Below are 17,346 nucleotides of genomic sequence, written 5' to 3' on the forward strand. Positions count from 1 at the left end.
AGTAATCCCATCGTCACTGAAGAAAAGCAGACGTCTGGTGACTGCTGGAGCAGGCTGGGTGCTCTGAGCTTTGCGGGAGTCGTAGCTAATGCCTTGTAATTCTCAGAATTTTCCCAGCCCATGTGCAAGCGTGAGCTCTCCGTAGTCATTCAGCAACCAGAAGCAGGAGGCAGCGGGAGAGAAGGGGAAAAGAGGTTCAAATAACATATTCTAGTCAAAGGCAGAATCTGAGTAGGCAATTAGTGGCGCTTGAAAAGCAGGAAAAATCCAAATGATTGGAAATCGAAGGCCATTCTAGGAGAGGTAAGGACAACTGACTGGGTAGACCAGACCCCCCAAATCAGTAAAAATAAAAAACGGCAGATGAACATGAACACATTGATGCAGGGCAATAATCCTTCTGCAGTTAGAAGAGAGAAAAGACAGTTCTGAGTTGGTTCTGAATAAAGATGAGAGTCCAGGGGCCTCCCTGGTGGGGCAAGGGGTTAAGTCTCACCACTATGAAGCTATCACCAGCCACAGCAGCACAAGTTCGATCCCCGGCCAGGGAGGTGACCCACATGGCGCAGCAGACTCTACTGTCTCCCCACTGCTCCCCTCAGCAGTGTATTTCCATCAGTCTGCCTGTTCTGCTCCCCACTCTGTCTCTGGTGATTCCTCTCACCCATACACACACCTCTGGCCTAGACCCCAGTTCTTGTATGCATAAATAAATCTTTAAAAAAAAAAGTCGTATTTGAAAAAAAAAAAACAAAAAACACCGATGAAAGTCCAGCCTGGACATCAGAAAGTGAAGTCTTGCGCCGCCACAAAGCTCTTCCTAAAAGTGATGCCCACGTGGAGTTGAGAGAAGGGGCAGAAGTTTCTGGGCCCTGTGTGGGTCTACCATATAAAACAACACTGCTGTCAAATGGGTTTTGAAAGAAGATTCCCTCCCTCAGAAGGCAGGGGTGGAGCATGCAAGAAGGGGGCTGACTATAAGCCAGAGCTTTACCTGGTAGTTCCTTTCATTTTCTTTTGGAAAAGGAAGCTGTTTGTGATTTTTTTAATTGTATTCCTTTTATTGAGGTGACGTTGCTTTGCAACACTGTATGTGTTTTAGGGGTAGAACTCACACCTCTTCAGATGTCTATGACCACACCACCGCCACCACCAAAGCTGCCCGCTTCCACCTTAGTCCATTGCGCCCCCAAGCTATTTGTATTTTTTCTTAAGAGAGTTGAGAGACTCCAAAGCAAGACAGCTTTGCCAGCCCTGGCTTAGGACACTTGTGGCTCTATAGGGACAAGGGTGGAACTGCCCAGGGAAACAAATCTCTCTCACTCTCCCTCCCTCCCCTTGACCTGCTTCACTTTGACAGGCTTCACCTCAGCACTGCACACCACAACCACACATGCTCTCATGCTGGTCAAACACCCCGGGGCTCCTCCCTGTTCCATCATGTTTGGCTTTTATCTGTACTTTCTAACCAGAGAAACTGTAAAAAAGCTGGCCCCTAGAAAGCTCTCAGGTAGAGACTCCCCATGCAACCGCTTCCATTCAGCATCACTGTCTCACTAGCACCCAACCTACTGTGTACTTGAGGCCATGGCATCTTGCCATACATGCAGTAGGCACTCAATAAATGTTTGACTGTGAATGATAAATGAGCAGAAGTATTTCCACATTCACAATTTGGCAAAGATTTTTTTTTTAATTCTGTTTTTTGGGTTTTTTTTTACAGTTCAAAAAAGTCCCTTTTGTGACAATCAAATCAGTTCAGTGATACTTCTTTGCATACAAAAGTGGCAAAGTAGAACTTAGGGAAATTATTTAAATGAGCAGAAGATGGACCCAGTAAGCTGTCTAATTAATGCATTGGGAATTAATGTCACTCCAATTTTAATCAATTTTCTGAAGTAAGTGGAAGAACGCACTAGAACTTTCTTCCAAATATTTGTATGAATTTTGCTCTTAAAATATATGTAAACAACCCAAAGAAAATAGAAAGAAATGCTACTTTTCTCTATGTGGGTTTCTAAGAGGAAATCCAGGTTTCAGAGCTGGACCCGGGGCATTTATGAGAATGCCTGGTGGGGGAGGGGGGGGCAAGAGGATCCTTGTGCTCAGCCACAAGAGGTGGTTCAGACCTCACGATGACCCAAGATGCTCACCCTGTAGAAAGAGGCTTTGATTAGTCCCACAGAGAGGGATTTTTCCTTCATTTTGCTTATATTTCCTGTTTTTTTAATATAATATAAATCTATTTTTAGTAATAACAAATTTGAGCATACCAGCTCGATAATGAACATTAGGAGTTGTATTTTTATTCAAGTAGAAATTAGAGATGACTTTTCACCCCTACTCAAAGATGGATTCCTCCGAATCGTAAGGAGTTACAAACCAGCATTGCTTCAATGACAAAAATTATGGATCCAGTGGCCACACTGGTGTTCACTACTTGCTTGGAATCCTCTTTATTGGAAGTTTTCTGCCACTTTAAACCTCTGGTGATAAATAGTAATCCATGAGAGAATATTTTCTCCGTCATGCAAAATTTTTCAGTTGCGTTTTCCTTTGTGCATTCTTCACAGATAAAAAGTTAAAAATGGATTTTGAAAGTTTAAGAAAATAACCAAAACATTAAAAAATCTATGTGCAAAAAAATCTATTTATAGTGTAAAAGAAATTGGGAAAAATTTAAATGTCCGCAGATAGAAAAACCATCTAGCAAATTATGATATAGCCATTTAAAGATTGTTTTTAACTGAAGTCATTTTAAATGTTCATGATGAAAGAGAGCAACCTGGAAAATGAGTATCAGATAACCTTTTTTTGAACTGCACAAGAACACCATAATCATATGCCACTTCATAGCCATTAGCATGGCTACAATCAGAAAAGCAGGTAATAGAAAGTGTTGATGAATATGTGGAGAAATCGGAACTCTTAAACACAGCTGATGGGAACGTGAAATGATGGTGACTTTGGAAAGCATTCTAGTACTTCCTAAAAGGCTAAATAAGCATCGAGTTACCTTACTATTCCTAGATAGATATCCAAAGGAGTTGAAAACATGTTGAATACTTGCACAGGAATGTTTTCAGAAGCAGAATTCACGGTAGCCAAAAGGTGAAAACAGCCCAGATGTCTATGAACTGATGAAGGAATACACAAAGTGGAACGTAGCCATACAATGGAATGTTATTCTGCCATGAAAAAGGAATGACGTACTAATACATGCTACAGCATGGATAAGACTTGAAAGCATGATGCTAAGGGTGCCTTCGTTTCAGCACTAGTGACATTTGTGGCCAGATAACCCTGTGCTGTAGATAATCCCTGTCCTAGGATGTTTAGCCACATCTCTAATGTCAAAAGCCACCCCCACAGTAGTGATGATCAAAAATATGTCCTATGGGGGGAAAACTACCTCCAGTTGAGAATCACTGCTATAGATGATTAAATAAATTGCTAATCTGTGATCACTAGTAAATAGCCAACCTTAATTGTATTCAAACCTAGATGACCCCACCCCTTATACTATTATGCTATATTGAACGATATGGTGGAAAACCCAAGAACAAAGAAGAAGCAAAAAAGGAGTTAAAGAAAATAAATGAGATTATTCTTTTCGGACTGATTTCCTTTTGTTTAAAGCAAAAGAAACAGAAATGGCCCCTAAAGATTGTGAAAGAAACAGACTGTTAAAGATTATTCAAGAAAGAGTCCCTAATGTACTTAAGCTTAACTAAGAATAAACAGGGATAGACTGCAGCAGTATTTCCCAAACTCAGCTACATATTACAATCACCTAGTGGGCTTTAAAAATACTGCTATATGAGTGCCAGCCCCAAGAGATTCTAGTTGAATTGCTCTGGGATGTGGCTTGAGTTTGGGGGTTTTAAAAGCCCTCCAAGGGCTGCTACTATGAATCCAAAGCTAAAACCCACTGCTATAAACGATTAAGCTAGTCCTTTACTTCTATGGGTCTTATCAGTTATGCATATTAAGTTGATGGGATTTGCTTAGCTTAATAGAAAACCAAATGGTTACCTAACAAAGTGAGTACAGATGTTATTCTCAACATTCATTGAGGTACTGTTCATCAAACTTAGAAATGTTCACAAGCATTCTACACAGGAAAGGAAAGGATTCTGTAGTTCCTTACCTGTGGACTATCTTGTCTCCAATCATCATTTCCAATATAAAATGATCAAAAAGATGGAAAGTTATTTCATAATTTTTCACAACCTTGTGAAAGTGTAATGGAAGAATGTTTTTAAGTTGGGTAAAATGGGGTTTGGAATGGTTTCAAGGCTCTAAACATTTCATTTGGGATTATTCCAATATGTTTCACGAGGTGATTTTTCCAAAGTTAATCCTACCACCATGAATAATTCAGAATTCAATAGATATATCACTTTCTAATTTATTTGGATAACAGGACATTGTAGATTTTCTTTAATACAGCCTTCAAACTATGGAAAGACTAACCATTTTCCCTGCTAGCTTTCTAGCACAACGATCAGCAAATCTTATTTACTTTAGACAAAATACAACTATTCACTCTGAATATACTCCCTTTCATTCCCTGGACAATCTATACCCACACTTGGTAAGAAGTAACACAGTGTGGACCTTCCAATCACTGCTCTAGTGCTGCTGACCATGTCTAATCGCACTGTACAAAAAAATTGTCCAGTAATTTGCGTAAGTTCTTAGAAGATGGTCACTTCTCATACATTGATCTAAGTGTAGGTCGATTCTCGCACATCACTCCATCTGTGGACTCTGTAAGATTCTTCAGAACTAAGCAAAAGGAACCAACAATTATGGCCTCTTGAAAGTTTTAATCACAACTCTGAGGATGTGGGGGTGGGTTTGCTCATTTTGTTTTGTGGTTATGGCAATTCTTGGAGAGTATTTTTGGACTAAAGGGAAGGCTTGGATGTGTGATAAGTTTTCCCAGGTGGAGTTCAATTGATAATAGAAACACTCTTCCAAAGCATTCCTGCACCATCCATTGACACTTAGGTTGAGCTGGAGTCTTACGTTAGGCACCACAATGAAAAGAAAATAGCACTGACCCTGGATAGAAGAAATATGTATGCAGCACATACATCCCCGGAGAGTTAGGTATAATTTAACTTCATTAGTCAATTACACTTGATTCCATTTTCATTGCACATATAGTCCACGATACTCCTACTGTTAATTTCTTTATATAAAAAATAAGAGTAGGGAACCTGAGTGCATCCTTCTGAGTCTCCACAATATCTAACAACCTGCTGTGTATGTTAAAAATACGCCTGACTATTTATTGGTTAGTTCAGGGGAAAGGGCCTTGAATCCCAGAAATGATTATTCTCTATCTGTCTTGTGTGCCTGCTTGCCTCATCCCGCTGCTCCCTTCTAAACTGGACATAAATTTGTACCAGGAGGGAGACAATGACGGGGGATGGAGCTGGTAAAAGCGCAGGTTTCTGGATGGCTGTTGATTGCTTCACTCTGCTTTTGGTTTCCATTGATCTGTTGGTGTTGTCTGGATTTGCTCCTACTCCGCCCCGTCCCGAGAGCCAGGGTGTTATTTTCCCTGCAGCGTCAAGTCCTTGTACCTGGGTCCTTTCGCGGCATGTCCAGGAGCCAGCCGAGAGCTGAGAAATAAACCAAAGTACCCAAGTGGACACGGCCATGTCTGCACTGTCCAGACACAGCAAGCAAGTTGGGAGCCCATTGCAGCTGTGTGTGGTCCATTCTAGAAAACTGAGTTGGGTGATTTTTCAACAAGTTGTTCAAAAGCATTCACAAGGCTCCCCAAAACTGGGAAACGGTGACCGTGAAAATGACACCTGATGGGATGCAGGAGAGAAACGATGGAACAATAAACAAACAAAACTTGTTCAAACAAGAGTCCAGGAATCAAGATCAGAGGAGATTGATCCCGCCACGTAGAGGCGATTGCCCTGCACTTAACCTACACATGAGCTGACTGTATTCGGGTGTAGGAGACAAGCTGGCCATCATGGCAGCTGGAGCTAGAAAGAAAAGAGTAAGAAGAATACAGGTACGCCATGCATTTTAGAAGGAGTTCTCACCAACATGGTGTTGCTGTTGTATTTGTGTTTTGGGGAATAAAGCTCAGGAAAAAAATCAGCTCCATAAGCCATTGAAATATGCTACTTCGTCCCTGACTTCCTGGGCATATTGGGCACTACTGTATTTCAGACAAAGCATGAAAATCCCTTTAGAAGTATCCGGTTCTGCAAATATCGCTGTAACCGGAGTGATGTGGTTTAGGAAAGAGAGACACAGAGAGAGAGAGATACGTGAGGGGTTATTATCATTCTGTCTTCCTTGCCGTTTTTCCCAGCCGCATAGGTCTTCGATTTCAACATAGTAACACAACACGTACTTCCTTCTACTGTTACATTACTTGTCTCTCATCACATTTTCTGGGCCCCTATATTATATTCATAATTTTTATTCTGGTGGCTGCCTAACATTCCATGTGCCCGAGGTGCCTCCAGTGTGACTGTCCATAGCTATACTGTGATAAGCATCTCTGTAGGTGTTGCTGTGACGTCCTTTCATAGTGTGGAATTACTATTAAAGGGGAAAGTTCCTAAAACGGAATGAAAATATCTCTAAAGGAGCCCAACTGAAGAGTGATCTGCCTTAGGAGTTTGTGATAAAAAATAAGGGGGGGGGCGCTAAGGGAAGCACCCCCCCCCACCTGCACATCGCTAGAAGTCCAGCTTTCCCTGCGAGCCTGCTTCCTCCCGTGGCCCTGAATTGCTCAAGGACCTGAGATTCAGTGAAACTTTTGCAGAGGGAATGCTAGAGACTCCAGCTGCCATCTGGCGGACATTCGGTGACACTGCTGTTGATTCTGCTGCGCCTGACCTTGGTACAGACGGGGCCAGGCAGCTGATGTGTGCAGGTCCAGCCTCTTCCACGGCAAACACATGGGGGGTCATGGCTCCCTGGTGACAGGTGGGCACGGAAGGGCTCTGAGCAGTAGTGCCAGAGCCAGGGTCTCACCACCCATCAGGGACAAAGACAGGTTTTCCCTCTCCCGGAGGGACTTTGTCCACTCCACCATAGGAGCTCATCATGGGCAGTTCCACACCAAGCAAAATCTGAAACTGTCAAGATGGGGGGCTCTATGACCCTGATTTTTTTAATTTGTTGGCGGATACTGCACTGTCTATGGAGGGGTGCTTTACTTCTGTGTCTGGCCTCTAAAAAAGATCTTGTGAGAACAGAAAACATACCCTTCAAAAACGTGCTAACCCCACATTTTACCCATCATGGGGTTCAAATGATATTAGTCAGTGGAAATGAACAGTCTTATTTAGAGATTAACCGAATTCTGATCCTGTCAAAGATAGAACTTAAAAAAACAATGTAAAGGAATCATTGGAAGTGCTGTCTAAAAACAACACACTGTATGACTTTAGCTGCATAGCTGCACTCACTTGCATGTGGTAACATACATCCCTAAAGTCTATGACTGAAATGCAATGCACTTTTTACTTTTCTAAGTATTTCTCCATCAGTTACTCTATACAGCTGTGCCCTCTGCTGGACGGAGATGGCTACTGTTTTTGCATCTCCACACACAATACAGTGGTTTTGACTCCTACCTACTTAAGCAAAAATTTTCATTACTTGAATTCTGAGTAATGTTTCAGAAATTAATTGGCTCTTTGCCACGCCAGTCCCTTAATCCTCTTTATATATTACTGAGAAAGAATCTCATCTACTGAAGATTCCAGGTCGATTAGTATAGATCATAAGTGGGAGGACAGACAGTAAATAGAAAGACTGGTTATTTTAAAGTAACACGACTGGTTAATTCTTGCTTTTCGTTGCATGCAGCTTCACAGGACTGAGAGCTGTTTGCAGGTGATTGGCACCACTTCTGTGACCCAGCCAGGGAAGGCCCCCAAGCAGCTTCCCCACAAGACTCAGGTAGCAAAGGGGCCTGGGGGAGTGGGGATGGCGGGCACAGATCAGCTTTGCTTTCCCGCCTGGGCCAGATCATCCACACCGGAACTTCCCTGGATGGAGCTGGGGCCCGCGCACAGCCTGGGGTACTCAGAACTCCCTCCAGCTCTAGGTGACACCTCTGCAGATCACCTTGCCCTGGGGATTAAGAAACTCTACAACTTCTCCTAGGTCTTTTGGCCTCCCCGGATCAGACAGGTCTCTGGGCTGCAGCAAGTTCTCTGCAGCGTTTCTTTTTCTTTTCTTTTCTTTTCTTTTTTTTTAATTTAGGTGACATTGGTTTACAGCACTCTGTGATTCAGAGGCATGGACCAAGGCACCCAGTCTCCGCCTGAGTGCATTGGCCCACCCCTCCCACTCTGGTTCTGCAATCAGGTATCTAGAGTTGGTTTGGTTTGGTTTTATCTGACCCTTTGTTTTATTTCTCTGTCTTGCATGTATCAGTGACTCCATCCGGTATTTTTCTTCTGCCTCATTTTGCTTCGCTTCATCCCCTCCAGCTCCATCCCTGTTGTGGCAAATGGCAAGAGTTCATCTGTGCTTACAGCTGAGTTTACTCAGGTTTCTTATCCGTTCGTTTCTGGAGGCAATGGATGTGTTTATTAACTTAATCATGGCCATACATGCAAACGCCCGATCCTCGATGGCATACATGGAACATGTCCAGGCTTGTTTTGCATACATACAGCTTGGGTTTTTTCTTTATTGAGGCAACATTGGTTTATCTCAGGAGTATCAAGAAGAAATCCTGTCACTCTGGCCCAACAGTGTCCCCTCTGGCCCGACTCACCTCTCCCACTCAGCACACAGTACTCTCAGGCTGTCTGTGCCACATGATCTTAAGAGGCCCTGGCGTGTGAGATGGTCTGTTTAAAGGGGTGGTTCTGGATGGGGGCGATTCCCCCTTGGGGAGGGCTGTCGGTGCTGGAGACATTTCTGGTCGTCACAACTGGAGAGGGTAGGGCCAGGGGCTGCTGGACCCTGTGGGCAGAGGCCATGGATGCTGCAGACCATCCTGTGTGCCCGGGCATCCCCACAAGGAAGGATTAGCCAGTACCAAGTGAGAATAGGGCCGAAGGTAAGACACCCTGCTTTAAAGAGTTCCTTGTCTGAAAGAAACCTGTACAGTTTTGCTAAAATGCAGTAAGGGTTATTTATCACTTGGGATGAATGCCTGAAACAGACAAGGTAAGGCATGTCGGACTTAAATGTATCCACTAGATGGCACCAAAACACAAGTGAAAAAGCCAACCTACTCCAGCCTGTCAGCAGGACAGAGACATACACTTCTCCTGATGGTTTGAGCCACTCTACTTGAGTCTCCATGACAGTAGTTGAAGTACTGTCCTAATACCATAGCATACTCACTGCACACACACACACACACACACACACACTCACACTCACTCACACACACACAGAGTACTACAGTATACATACTTGGAGGACTTCAGTAAGTGACCACTTGTCTACTGAAACATACCCACTCCAGGCCTGCTTTGTTCTACCTTCCTGAGCTTCCTCCCAGGCAGATGAGCCCTCTTCTGTCTTTCCTTCCTCCACAGATGCAGTTTCCTGAGGCAGAGACTCCGCCCAACCCCAACATAATCCTCAACCTCGTTTCATGCCCAACTTTTCCCAGCAGACTCTACACTCTATCCTCTCCCCCCTCCTCTATGCATACCAGTCTCACCTCTTCCCAAATCCACTTCAAGAACAGTGGAGGAAGACTCATGTGAAATAACCCTCCTCGATATACACACTTTCTCTGGCCCTTAACCCTGCATATTTTCTTCATATTGCTGACTACAGTGTATGATTATATTACTTATCTATTGGTTGTCTGTGCTGTCCTCAGCAGTGTATTCATTTTATGAGGTCAAAATCTATCTTGTTCACCGCTACCTAGCCTGTAAAAATGGGATACCACTGTCCAATGGACATATATAAATATATAACATATGCCACAGAGAATTTTTTTAAGTTCTGGTAGCCACGTTAGTAGAATAAAAAGATAAAAGGTGAAATTAATTTTAAACTTCTGTTTTATTGACCCTGAATAGTCCTTTCCTAGCCTGTTACTTTGATTGAAAAGTGAGGTACTTTGCATTCTTTTTCTCATACGAATCCTTCAAAATCCACTATGTAACACACCCTGACAGCACATCTCAATTCAGACGACCCCATTTCGAGCTGCCAACAGCCACATGTGGTTAGCGGCCGCAGTGGTCAGCACACGTACGGCATGCACGGCACACAGCAGGCATCCGGTGCATGGTCAAGTTAATATTCTGCTACGTGATTTGATTCTTCTTTTAAAGGACAGAAATAGCACGACAGACCATGGACATAGCCTAACTGACAGCCCTTTCCTCTCATGAGGGGTTGCTTTGCAGTTTTCAGTTTTTTTAATAATTGTGCAACAAGCATCACGTGTCTGTCTAGTTTTCATTGCGGTAAAAATTCCAGAAGTACAAATTCCACGACAAAAGTGCGCCCCCCTTTCCGGACTGTGCGGTGCTCACGGGGCAGGTGTTGCTGATGACGACGGTGATGCCAACAGGGAACGCAGATGACAGCCAGAGTCCCAGGAAGGGCGAGAAGGGACGGGCAGGGCCGGCCCGCGGGACGTGCTCCTGCCCCGCCCCACGCGCCGGCGCACTGGCCGCCGCCCGCCCCTTTTGTTCCCACGCTCCGCCCTGGGAAGTGGAGCCTGACCAGCCTGACCAGCTCATGGCGGCGTCATGGCGGCGCGCGAGCACTTCCGGTGCGCCGGCCCGCCCCCGCGGTTCGCCCCGGAAGCGCCCTTCTAGTCGCCCCGGCAACAGCACCGCCCCCTCACGCCCCCTGTACCTCCAGGCGGGAACTAGGCCCCGGCTCGCCCACCGCCCGAATCTGCCAGCTGCGCGCCCACGAGGTGATTCCGGGGACTTCTGGGCTCCTGGGGGGGAGTGAGGGAGGCGCCTGGAGCCCCGGGGCCCGGCCGCCTCTGCAGCCGGGACGGCCGCGGCCTTGGCTGCCCATGTGGTCTACTGGCAGAAGTTTGGGGCTCTCGGAGCTGCAGAGAACTCATTCATTTCTGGTTAATTGTCGGGGGACCTGGTCCCAGAGCCTCCCAGCTCTGCGGTACAACAGAAACACCGGGGGCCTTTTAAGAATTCTGATGCCCGCGCCCCCATCCCAGACCAGTTAAATTCGAATTTCTAGAAGTGGAGCCCGGGCCATTGGTGTTTTTATTAAAGCTCCCCTGTGATTCTGAGGTGCCCACTAACCCTGTGCTAAGCACCATCTAGCGGGTGAATTGGGACTTTGCCCTTCCAGCCCAGTATCTGATCAGATCTCCGAGGGCACCCCATCGTGGAGGGATGTCTAGGAGAGTGGCCCGTCTACTCAAAAGTTGGGATCTCTTACTTTACCCTGGCACCCGCCCACTCTGTGCGCGGTCAGCGGTCTGGGTAGAAGTTACCTGGTGAACATTTGACAGCTCTGGTCGTGTATACACTGTGCCTGTGGAGATGGAGAATGTCCCTCACCCACTTTCTTCCTCAGTGACTAAGTGGGGCTGAACCAGTGGCCAACAAAATGCCATTCACTCTGAAATCCTGAAGGTCCAGATCAGATGGGTCTGAGCAATATTTTTTTTCAGCAATGATTTTTAGAGTTCCCCAGGCTACGTTCCATAGTCAGCTGTTTAGCACCTTAAGTCAGAGTAACCTTACTGGAAAGTCTAGAATAAAGCTTAGTAACAATAACAACTGATATTTCCTCTCAGAGTTCCCATGGATGGGGTGTGAGAGAAGTAATCTTTAAGAATACAGTAGTTAGTTAGAGTAACATTGCCCCTTTGGGGCGGCAGTGGAACAGGAGCTTTTAAGAGTGTTAGTAACTCTGGAGAGACATAACTGAAGGCAGGTTCACAGTAAGGGGTAACAGTGCCTGAGTGTTCCTTGCTGTATTCATTCACAAACTAAAGCTCCAGAGAGAATTTTTTGTTCTAAAGCTGTTTTATAGATGGTGAAGGATTCTTTAGTCTTCAGGACCCAACAGCTAAGAAGAGGGCAAGATGAGAAGGATGAAAATTTGAACAATTAAGGTTAGAGTGTTATAAGGCAGCCCCGAAGACCTAGTGCGCTTTATGGTGACCAACGCAAGAAAAATTACTTTGGGCTGGTCAACCACGGGTGAAGCTTGGAAACCATGTTGGGCGCCAGCTGTTACAGAGCAGCCCCAATATTGAACGGGTTCCTGGCTGTGGGTCCTCACCCGCGCGCTTACAAGGGACTTATGAATACTCCACTACAGGCACACACAAAAGGTTCATAAAAGGTTTATTTACAAGGAAAAGGGAATTAAGGAAATGTACAACTCAGGGAGAAAATAGGGAAATAAAGTCTTTAATGCGTCCTACCCGATCCGCTGACCTGGAAACCCAAAGGCATTCTCCGAGCTGGCCGGACGCTGCGAGCTGGCGGAGAGTCAAAATAGGGGACCCTCCAAAGCCCACGTGTCTGGCTTTATACCATCCTGGCTGCTGAACCCCACCCTCAGGTCCCAGCCACCTTCCCTTGGGTGGGGATGGGATTTGGAGTTCCCAGTGTCTTTGGCTTTGGCCTGGGGAGGGGGTGGAGTCCACAAAGCCTGTATGGAATTAGCTTTAGGACATCTTGTTCCCCCTAACAAGAGGTTGGGGAGATCACAAAATAGGTGCAGAACTCTTAGAATTCCTCTTCTCCAATAGAAAGCCCAGCCAGAAGACAAAAGTGAATGGATGAAAAAAGAACACAACTCTAATTGATTAAAGATCAGAGGAATTGGAAATATCTGAAAATATATAGGTGTATTTAAACATCCAATTCTTTTTTTTAAAGACTTATTCATGCATACAAGAACCAGGGTACAGGCCAGATGTGCGGGAGGGTGAGAGGATTCACCAGAGACAAAGCAGGGAACAGAACAGGCAGACTGACTGAGGGGAGCAGCGGGAAGCAGCTGAGGGGAGCAGCGGGCAAGTCAGGAGAGGTCTGCCGTGCCATGTGGGATTCTCGCCTACCGGCCAGGATCAAACCCGCGCTGCAGAGGCTGCAGACAGTTTCCCGGCACTGTGCTCAACTGCCTGCGCCACCAGGGGAGGCCCTAATCATCCAATTCTTGAAAAGGTTTGGAGCTATGTAGTCACATAGTTGAGCTACCAGTGGTTTTCAGGAGGGGAAAAGTAGGACGGAGAATCTCAACAGTATCCCGAGGCAGGAAATATTAGCTGTGGTTTTTAGGCAGAAGGGAAAGTAGGAAATTTAAAGGAGATGGACTGTGGAATCCACGCCTACAAGTAATTGATGAAATTGCCAAATGAATGAGGCCGGTGAGTGCTGTTTAAATCAGGGAAGAGTTTAACATGGAATTACCATGTATGTGTTTATAGAACTGAAATCTACTGGTGGTCTTCACCACCTTAGTCATGGTTTTTGCTTGGTATGTGCTGAATTTGCTTTACCTGCCTCTCCAACCCTTATGAGCACACTAGTTTTGCTGACTGAAGGATGCACTTGTAGTGAAGTGAACTTAATCTGTTTCCTCTCTTGAACTGTACTATTGTGTCCTCCTCAGTTATCTCAGTTTTCAGCTAGCCCAGTGCCTGTTGGGCTCATGAATCAGAGGGTAACTTTGCTTTGGGGTGTCTCATATTTCCCTTCTGATGCTGACGTTAGTCCCATGGAGAGTTGGTGCATTTGCAAATAAATCCATTCATAAATCCATCACCCTTGCTGACAAATTAAACAATGCCATCCTGTGGGTGGAACGTCGTTTGTATTTAAAAAGGAATTGTTCGCTGCATCCTTTGGGTCCTCCTTCCCGCTGTTGTGCCTTCCTTGTGACATCACTCATTATTGCAACATCCAGAAATTAGTAAATTGGAAATTGGGCTTGAGGGAATGAAAATAGAAATAAAACTTCTTTGCCTCCCTCATGGGGCATCAGTTTTAAGGCTGGCTGTTACAGACTGAGGGGTGCGGGCTTTCTGACACGGTAGCACGTGTCGTCGGAAACTGGAGTCTGGACAAAAGGTGGTGCTGGGATAGCTGAGGGCAGAAGAGGGTCAGGCAGATGTGAGCCATCTTTGATGTCCAGTTCCGAAGGGACCAGGCCACCCCACATGTAGAGCAGCGCGGACAGGTGATGGGAGCGGGGAGCCGCGCTCACAGGCCTCTCATGATCCACCGCAGTGGAGGAAGTTCTGCGTTACTGGGGGCTTGTTCTGAGGTAGGGTCCTGAGTGTTGGAGAGGCCTGCGCACCGCCTCCACCTCCATTCATGTCACCCCAGTTTCTCACCACCCCTTCATTTCGCTGGCTGCCATCTCCAGCAGACCTCCCTTTCTTCTGCCTTGAAGCTGTGGCTCCCGAAGGCCCCAGTGGAGCCCCAGATGAGCTGGTTGGCTCAGAGAACCAAGTGAGTGGAAACCTGATCCGCGCAGTCCCGCGTTCTGGGCTCCAGCCCCGGAACTTTATCAGTTTTTCATGTGTTTCTGTGCAAAAATCAAGGCAGGTACGTTTTCATGTTTCGTTTTCAGAATTGTACTGGACAAGGAAGCTAGAAGAAAACCCAGCTACAGAGCCTGCATGATTCTGAGGGGAGTTTGTTTTTGTTTTATTTATCTGGTTGCCATCCCACGTAGCCTGTCCGGAAGACTGCACAGAGGCAGTAAAAAGCATGCGCGATGTCACCACCTCGTACAAGCTCTAGTCACTTATTTGTGGAATGTCTCAATAGCTGCGTGAAAAGGGGCACATTCTATTCATTGGCAATGACAAAACTCCTGCCCGTTGTTCTTCATGTATATTTATGCACTTGAAAAAATGTCTTCAAGATAAACAGATTCACTGAGGAATGAGCGCATGTTCGCGGGAAGGCTGGGTGGGAAAGCGGAGCTGCAGACTCGCAGGCGCTGGCTCTTGCCCGCAGGCCTGGGCAGTGTTTAGGGAATGACATCAGCACTGTTTTTCTCCTTCCTTCTCTGGTGGTCGAGGACAGACAATGAGCCCGGTGTCTGTATCCTCGGCTCAGCTGGGTAGTGACTATTATGCCATTGTGCTCGCCGGGGAGGGCCGCTCCCTTGGTAGCGCTGCAGTCCCGGCCTGCCCTGACATTGCCAATCTCTTTTCTTTCAGCTCCCCCAGCCCACTAGGAGAAAGTGGCTGTTCAGGCCACAAAGAGCGGCCATAAAGGAGTAGGAGTCCTCCCGGGGAGGTGGGGACGGAAGATAAAGTGGAGGCCTATTGAAAGGGCATCTAAGTCGCCCATGTCTCTGAGCTGGCTTTTCATTGAGTTGGTGGTGGTGTCTGAAAATGTCGCCGTCAGGTCTAGAATTACTTCAGTGTTGGCTTTTCAGAAACCCTGACCTTTTTCCTAGGTCCTCATGCTCTGTGTGTGGAAAGAGGAACCAACTGAGAAAAGCTAACAGGCCCCATTGTTAGAGGGGGGCCCCTCCCCTGCTGCCGAGTGGTGCGGTTCACAGGGCAGGGATGGCGACCTTCTTGGGGACGTGGCATGCCTGCTGTTGGCGGAGATGACGGCCGAGCCCAGGGCAGCCCGTAGGGCCTCGGTCAGAAGTCCAGGCCCTCCGCAAGCCTGTAAGCCTGTCCATCGGCACTGTCTGGCGGGAGCCTGCTTGGTTGTGTTTAATTCGGTGGTTAAATGTCTACGTAGATTTTTAAGAAATGGTCCAATTTGCTTATTTAGTCATGGAGATGATTCTTTTGTCCAAAATATTAGGAAATGTTCGCCAGGATTGCTGTTGGTAATGACCAGTTTTCTTGCTCCCTCCAGCCTTATTCTGAGCCTGACACGGTTATGACGTGGGCGGGAATCCCCAGGTTCCTCCGCCGAAACCCAGGTAGAAGGTGAGGAACATTTGAGGTGCTCACCATACTGAGGGCAGTTTATACTCAGTAATGCGAGCTTCCCAGTAGACAGCAGGCCCTTGAATAATGTTTCCACGTCATTTTGTTACCTCAAGGAAGAAAAAAGTCAGGCCCAGCCCACACTGACCAGCATTGTGTTTCCACGTAAAATCGCAGTCTCCGGGAGCCTGTGGGCTGTTAGCTGGGACTTAACCGTGTCCGTGTGAAGCAGCTCTGGGCAGGCAGTGGCTATGGCTTGGTGTTTATGCTGCCCAGGAGCCAAGGATGGTGTTTACATTTTCAAAAGGCTGGGATTTTCTTAACTAAAAGAAGATGAAGACTATGTGACAGGGGCTCTCTCTGACCCACCAGCCTAACATATTTCCTCTCTGGCTCTTTGCTGAAGAAAAAATTGCTGACATTAAATACCAAGAGTAATACTGGAAATGGCAAGCTAATAATAATTATAGAGCTCTATGCACACTGCTATTCCTTCCGACACTTCTGTATGCCTTATCTTATTTGATTTTTGAGAAATTAATTGGCTCCTTTGTCATCATTCTGAGGAACTATTTTTGAGTATCTATAGGATGCTCAAAAATACCAGGAATCTTCAAAATACTAAGCATGTAAAAGGATATGATGAATAGGTTTTAGAATTGCAGGAAGAAAAAGCCACAAGTGAAGTGAGCATATTTGATATACGGCCTTGGAACTCCAGACTTGGTGGGGGATGGCAGAGGATTAGATAAGGGTCGAGTGGCTAAGGCAGTGCAGAAAGCACAGTCAAACCAGAATAAAATCCATGACCATATTGCCTGTATGCCATTACCAATGTGAGCTCATCTTGCCTTGATGGCCTGGATCCTAGGAGTGTCTGGTGATTAAGCTGATTAGTTGCTAGGCTTTACAGATAGTTGGCACACTGGACCAAATCCAGAGGGCTTCAAGACCCAGTGCTGGCATTGACTTTCTTCTGTTATCTCAGCAGAAGTGTTCTCTCTTGGCAGAAGTGCACAGAGCATGCCTATGTGATCACGGAGGCCGCAGAGGATGGCAATCCTTCTGTTAGTGGGCAGACCATGGGGTACACCAAAAACCCCAAACTTGGATGATCTGAAGGGGTCCAGCCATACTTGCACATGACAACTAGGGGACTCGGTGTAAAAGAACTTTAATAGGATCCGTGTGCATAGAGAAAGAAGAAAGGATAATAGTTTCACAATAAAAACCCAAAGTTACTCATCCCCTTGTGGGTAAATGCCCAGCCAAGCAGGGTTGGCCCAAAGCAGGACTGCTGAGGCCTGAAAGGTTGCCACAAGTTAAGGCATCTGACAGGAAACCACAGGAAGGGGGCAAAAGGGGCCAGCTGGTGTGGGACAGAAAGAGACATGCAAAAATACGAATCAACAGAATGGCTGCCTTTATCAGCCTCCCCACGTGTCCCTCCCACAGCC

At 46.1% G+C, this 17,346-nt stretch overlaps 1 protein-coding gene across 3 annotated transcripts in view; it reads left to right on the top strand.

Annotated features, from left to right (window-relative positions):
* The first annotated feature begins 10,817 nt into the window (after window positions 1-10,817).
* GPM6B (glycoprotein M6B) overlaps window positions 10,818-17,346 on the top strand; it is a 182,814-nt gene continuing 176,285 nt past the window's right edge. For all 3 annotated transcript variants that reach the window (XM_054695843.1, XM_054695844.1, XM_037512692.1), the window contains exon 1: window positions 10,818-10,909. The gene's annotated coding sequence lies outside the window, so the exon portion shown is untranslated. The remainder of the gene's footprint in view (window positions 10,910-17,346) is intronic.

Source organism: Talpa occidentalis, unplaced genomic scaffold, assembly GCF_014898055.3.
Source record: "Talpa occidentalis isolate TD23 unplaced genomic scaffold, MPIMG_talOcc4v2.1 talOcc4.15, whole genome shotgun sequence".
Lineage (NCBI taxonomy): Eukaryota > Metazoa > Chordata > Mammalia > Eulipotyphla > Talpidae > Talpa > Talpa occidentalis.